Consider the following 7,249-nt stretch of genomic DNA (forward strand, 5'->3'; position numbering starts at 1 on the left):
AGATTAAGAAAGATTTAGAAAGATTTGAAAGTCAATCGCTCACGCATTTATTACACTGTGTAACAAACTTCTATTTTATTTATTTATTTATTTATTGTTTGGTCAGTAAGTGTGTTTTTCCTATTTGCTTCTATCTAGAAATCAAAAGAAATTACTAATATTCCCTTCAATCTTCGCTTTTGTGACCTAGACATCAATGTTTTGAAACTGACCTATTTTCCATTACGTTTCGGACAGAATATTTGCTATAACGATATTTCTGCTTCAGCAACTTAGCGCTGAGTTGCTAAAGCAGAGATCGTTATAGCAAATATTCTGCTCAATATGACAGACTTGCTTGTTAGTTGCTTCACTTTAATCACATGAGTATGTCTCTTAGTGGCTGACAATATATGCATCTCTGATCACGAGCAGGGGTAGTGGAGAAGCATCATAACCATGTTTTGGTATGGATTTTGGTGGGGTTTGAATAAATGTAACAAAAGCAATGTTTGAAAGAAATATAAACCATTTCAAGGCGGCGAGCTGGCAGAAACGTTAGCACGCCGGGCGAAATGCTCAGCGGTATTTCGTCTGCCGTTACGTTCTGAGTTCAAATTCCGCTAAGGTCGATTTTGCCTTTCATTTTTTCGCGGTCGATAAATTAAGTGCCAGTTACACACTGGGGTCGATGTAATCGACTTAATCCCTTTGTCTGTCCTTGTTTGTCCCCGCTATGTTTAGCCCCTTGTGGGCAATAAAGAAAAAAGAAATATGAGCCATTTTTCATATTTCCTAGATGTAAGCAAATAGGACATAACAGTTGCTTCTCAAGGACAAAATTTGTGTTACACAGCGTAATTAATCTTGGAGTGAAAATTAACAACTTGCCTATAAGTTAAGGTTTTTAAATTACTATAGATCTTTTTTCAGTGTGAATATAATTACGTTCAAGTAACTCGTTTTTAAAGAACTGCACTAAAGAGTTCAATAATAATACTTCCTCATTCTGGCACAAAACAGCAATTTTGTGGGGTGGGGGGAGCGAGTCGATTACATCAATCACAGTGCTCATCTGGTACATATTTTATCGAACCCGAAAGGTTTATAGGCAAAGTTGGCCTCGGCGGAATTTGATCTCAGAATGTAAAGAGCCGGAAGAAATGCCACTAAGCATTTTGTCCGACGTGCTAACGATTCTACCAGTTTGCCACCTTAAATTATAATAATAAAGTCGCCCTCAGCAGAATTTCAACTCAGAATGTGCAGAGCCGGGAGAAATGCTGCTAAGAATTCACTCTAACACGCTAACGATTCTGCCAGCTCGCCGCCTTAACGCATGTAATAATGATACCAATGTGTCTATATTCAATAAAGTGTTGTTAATTTATTATTAAACTGTCATTACTTCTATAGAGTATGGTATACATTATCCTTCTCTTTAGATCAGAATTACGCTGAAACCGCCATATACAAAACATGCAAATAATGTACATTATTCAAATGCTTTGCTAACTATTATTTTCATTGAGACCCAACAGACATAAACGCTTTTCTTATGAATTCATTAGTGTACTATCATAAAACAGAACAGATAACACACATATTACAATATGTGCTCTGAGCGGTTGATAGACATCAGTGGTATTCTGGTCAATGCTTCCAGTCAGTTTATCCGCTTTTTGGGAAAATTCCTGGGATTGCACTACTGGTGTGGCTTTTACAAGCAGTCTATACGTTAATGTTGATTTTGAATTTGATGAAAACTAAAGTGCCAATGAGTCTTTTAGAGTGTTGAACTTGGCTGAGGAAACCCACATCCTCTGGATTGATTATCGTAGATAATTACAGGGAGGTTTCACCTATACTCTAATTTTAAAACGCCTCTTGCTTTATTTCCTCTTCTCTGGCAAGTAGCTTATTCTCTGCATTATTTTCACAAGGAAAGCATTGGTGCATCACGCAAGGGATCCCCTTCTCGCACGTTCTAGTTGCTTTCACTTTGAGTAAGTTCTTCCTCTTTTCCTTTTTTGGGAGCCTTCTTTTTCTTTACCTGTCTTTTGTATTGAGTTCAACAGCCTGTCATCTCAGATCACTCACAATGCTTTCGTCATTTTCGCAAGCCGATAAGATGGCTCTCTTGGTTGTGATCAGGTGATGGGCTGTCTGGTCGTCGACTTTGGTCTCTAAGTGCGAGGCTAGTACTTCCACCGCCCTCAGTGCTGCAACATGTGACGCGACTCTAGGGGTGTTGTTGGAAACTCCTATTTTTCACCGCTCGCCCTTTCTCTCAATTTCTAGTTTCCTAGGGTGGAAGCCCTCGAATACATTTTACTACTATATGTGAAGCAAAAGAACTTTCAATTCCGTAACTCTAATTTTGCCATTTTTGCTTCTACAATCCGCAATGGGGCACAGCTCCTGAGTGCTTTGCAATTTTCGAGTTCATTAGAACGTTTAAGTTCATACTGAGTTCAATATCATTGCCAATGTCCTTGAGTGATTGCCAACCTTGAATTATGGCATGAGCCTATGGAAGCCTCACTATCTCTGATTGTCGCCCCTGTTTATACATTTAGTAGACACTACCATATGATTTTCCTTGATAGCTTGACAGTGCGCTGATCTATATATCAATTAAGGCTTCCTTTAGTTAATCCTTTGCGTGTACACTGAAAGATCCCCACTTGTCTTCGAGAGGTAGATATATGTCAATTTTCCCGTTGTTATTCTTATATGGATTTCTAAGGCAAGGAGATCAACTCAGTTGTGAACGCTGCTTTCTACTGAATCTTATCAATGTCAAGAAATTTTCTTGAGCAAGCAATATTTATAAAGCTGCTCATGAATTCGTTAATATTTAAGTGCAGTAAAAATTTGTGAATGTGTGAGTTGTTATTGTTTGGTTTTTGCTACGAATATTTAATTCAATATCGTCAACATTTTTTGTCTCTTATTAATCAATCTTTGCTCTTTGTGTATCGGTTTTTTTTTTCTGTTCTGTTTTTCTTTTCTTTCGAAATATCTACTAATATTTTGTTCAAAATTTTTTAAGGCTGACAGAGCCGTACTTATTTATATTGATACTACGACTATTGCAGCAAATATCGATGTCTTCCAGGTATTCCAATAAAAATAATCGTACCGCTAATAAAAAAAGAACTAGTGTTTTATAATATCTTTTGTGTTCAAACAAGACCAATATATATATAAAACAATAAGTGACAAGCTTCTCGCCTATCTCTAGTATAATTCCGTAATTCCGTGTGACACTACACAGAAATAATCAACCAATTTTTGAAAATATATCAACAAAGTATAATCTAAAACAAGGACTCGCTTGAAAACGACTTTCCAGGACAAAAAGCATCAAATTTTGATAGAAGGCCAGCACGTTTAAGCAGAAGATGTTTGAAATCCCAACGATTCCAGTATTCAATTGCTACTTATTTTATCGGCTCCAAAAAGATGAAAAGCAAAGTTGACCTCGGTGACACCTGAACGCAGAACGTAAAGTACCGGACCGGAAGAAATACCGCAGTAGCGATTCTGCTATTTCGCGTCCTTAATTACGATTGTTCCTTTTATTGCCACATGAGCCAATTCAGCAATACAAAATAGCGGGTTTCAAAGGTTTTACAAACGTATTTAAGAGCATACAGTCATGTGATATAAAAGTGAGAAGTGAACAAGAGATTTTTTACAATGTACGATGTATTAATATCTGGAATTACACAAAATAATCAAGCGAATGTAAGTAAATATTTATTTAATTATTTATAGACGTATACTCTTACTCTTTTAATCTTTTACTTGTTTCAGTAATTTGACTGCGGCCATGCTGGAGCACCGCCTTTAGTCGAGCAAATCGGCCCCAGGACTTATTCTTTGTAAGCCTAGTACTTATTCTATCGGTCTCTTTTGCCGAACCGCTAAGTGACGGGGACAAAAACACACCAGCATCGGTTGACAAGGAATGCTAGGGGGACAAACACAGATACACAAACACACACATACATATATATATATATACATATATACAACGGGCTTCTTTCAGTTTCCGTCTACCAAATCTACTCACAAAGCTTTGGTCGGCCCGAGGTTATAGTAGAAGACAATTGCCCAAGGTGCCACGCAGTGGGACTGAACCCGGAACCATGTGGTTGGTAAGCAAGCTAAGAGTTAAAATTATAAGAAAAAACAAACAAATAAGGGCAATCCACACACAAGGCAATCCATGACCTGGATCACATTAAACATCCAGATTCATACATTTCTAATTCAGTTTCTGACGAACGTCGATCTTGCTTGTTGAAGTGAGTGAGGAAGTGCCCGCATCCCCCTCGTTATTAAGGTACCAAGTACAGTATAGCCACCCATTACTCGAGAGCAAACATGGGTCGTTAGTCGGTTATATCGATGTCAGTTTTTGTTGTAATGATAGACATTAACACCCCTGTGTCATTAAAACGGGAATTCGTCCAACTCTTATAAAGGGCAACGTGTCTCGTTTGAGAAGAGAAGGCGTTGGAGTCCCGCATGTTGGTAGTCGGAAGTCACGTCTGTGAATACATTGCCTTACCCTGCTTCGTTAAAATCATTTATCCGCAACTAAGGATATAAAAGTTTCTAAGATCTACGTATCCTATCGAACCCTCCAAAGGATAGAAAGCAAGCAAACTCTACTTTGGTACCATTCGAACTCGTTAAACATGTGACTAGTGTTGTTTATACAATAATTGATCAACAGATGCATGTAACTGACACTTACTTTATCTCAGATATATAAAAAGTAAAGTAAACCTTTGCCGGATTTGAACTCAAAACGTTAGAGGCATCACTAAATATTTACGTTCGTGATATGGTCAATGGTTTCATCCACTCTATTGCAGATGCAGCACAGCGGAGACACTTTCATATTCCTCAGGCTGACCCTCCATTTCTGCGCTACTAGTATAGTCCTCTCGGTTTCTTTTTTTATGATTCCCTTCATCAGCCAATCCCACCTTTTTTTTTCCAGCAACTTCTGTTGTGGCAACATGGAATTGATTGTATTGTCCATTCTTGTGTAATTCTTCTTCATATCTTTTTTGCACTTTTTCTTTTGTTTTCCCTTTTTTTTTCTCTGATATCAATAATCCCTCGTTCCTAACTGTCACTAGCAAGGTTTCCTTACTTTGGGCTAGGTATCCCATTAAACTCTCAATTACGATACGCACCCAGTCTTCCACACTTATCAGTCCCCTTCCTCTGTTTGCTGCTCTCTTTATGTATAGACGATCAGTGTCTGCACGTGGATGAGGGGCTTCCTGTCCATCTCCATTAGCTCCTCCTCTGTCCACTTCAAGATTCCAGTGCGATAGCGAACTACTGCCACTGCGCGCGAGTTCATTGCCGAAACTATGTTTCTGGCAATCAGCTTTGAAGCCAATATTTTTCTCACTCGCCGCAGGTACTCTCTTTTTGTCTTTTCCTTCATGTCGTGGTGCTTGATTCCATCTGCCTCAAGTATTCCCAGGTATTTATAACTGGACCGAGGTTGAATTGCCTTCATCATTTCACCATTTGGCAACCATATGCCTTCTGTCCCGGCTATTATTATTATTGTTATTATTATTATTATTATTATTATTATTATTATTATTATTATTATTATTATTATTATTATTATTATTATTATCATTATTGTTACATGTTTGACTTTTGTTTTGTATTTGTACAAGTTGATTCCAATTCTCACCCAGAGACCTCAAGAAAGTAATTTGATTATGAAATGATAGTATGGTTTTAAGATGACAATAAAAGGTGCTTGCTATTATGTACATTTAAAAATATTTTGACACTGCTTAAAGGTTAAAATGTTTTGGCGATTACATAGATAATATTTTATGTAGGTTATGAGCAGTTCTCATGAGCACGATCTTTTGAATTTCTTCCATTTTTGGATTTCCTAGTATCTGAGATACTAGGATAACCTCTTTTGCTCTAATTCCTAGGGCACCTATGACAACAGTTATTGTTTAGTCTTGAGGTTCCACATTTTGTCAATTTCTTTTTCAAGATCTTTCCACTTGCTCAGTTTTTGATAGGACTTGACAGATACATTTATGTCGATTCGGACAGTCATATCGATGAGGAGGTATGATTTTTGTTTGAAATCCTTCAATATGTCTTGCCTCTATTATAATTATAATTATTTATCATTATTATTATTATTATTATTATTATTGTTATTATTATTATTATTATTATTATTATTATTATTATTATTATTATTATTTCCCGATTGATTTGCCTTTTATTTCATCAGCCGACCGGGTCTCAACCAGAAACCTAAGGTGTGTATATATTAGATGGAGAGAAACTTCCTGAGAATGCGGGCAGTTGATGTCAACACAATTTTTGGAGTCTCATAGATTGTTGGTTTCCCAAGATTTGGTCAAAAAATTTGTCAGTACCTTTCTTGATCATTCCCAGGGCACCAGCAACAACAGGAATGATTTTGGTTTTTAATTGCCACGTCTTAGACATCTCAATCTCATGGTCCTTATATTTCGACAGTTTTTCAAATCCCTTTGCTGTGATGTTTCTATCAGTAAGTACTGTCATGTCAATTAACAGGCAGGTTTTTTGTCTTAGGTCTTTGATAACGATGTTTGGTCTGTAATCATTTATTTGTCTGTATGTATGTATTCCACAATCCCATAGGATGGTAACATTCTCTCCCTCAGTGTCTGGCTCTGGATGGTGTTAATTCCAGTTCTTAGAGTGCGGGATATCATAGTGATGGCGTATACTACAGTACAAGTATTGGCCAACTCGATCATTCCTGGTTTTATATTCCATAAGGGCAAAGACTGCAACCGGCAACAATGTGGTCAACACTCTCAAGTTTGTCATTTCAGAGTCTACACTTTGTGTCCACCTCATTGTGCGTGACATTAACTTGATAGTTCCGAATGATGAGACTCTGATCTTGTGTCGCTAGGACAATTCCTTCTGTTTCGGCTTTGAAACCAACACTCTGCAGTCACTGAGGGCTTCTTCTCCTATCTACATCAACTTCTCCAGATCATTTGGGGTATTGCCCAGGCAATGAGTTTTCTTGCCACAGGCGCAGGAGTGGCTGTGTGGTAAGTAGCTTGCTTACCAACCACATGGTTCCGGGTTCAGTCCCACTGCGTGGCACCTTGGGCAAGTGTCTTCTACTATAGCCTCGGGCCGACCAAAGCCTTGTGAGTGAATTTGGTAGACGGAAACTGAAAGAAGC

This window comes from Octopus bimaculoides, chromosome 5 (assembly GCF_001194135.2).
Source record: "Octopus bimaculoides isolate UCB-OBI-ISO-001 chromosome 5, ASM119413v2, whole genome shotgun sequence".
Taxonomy (NCBI): Eukaryota; Metazoa; Mollusca; class Cephalopoda; order Octopoda; family Octopodidae; genus Octopus; species Octopus bimaculoides.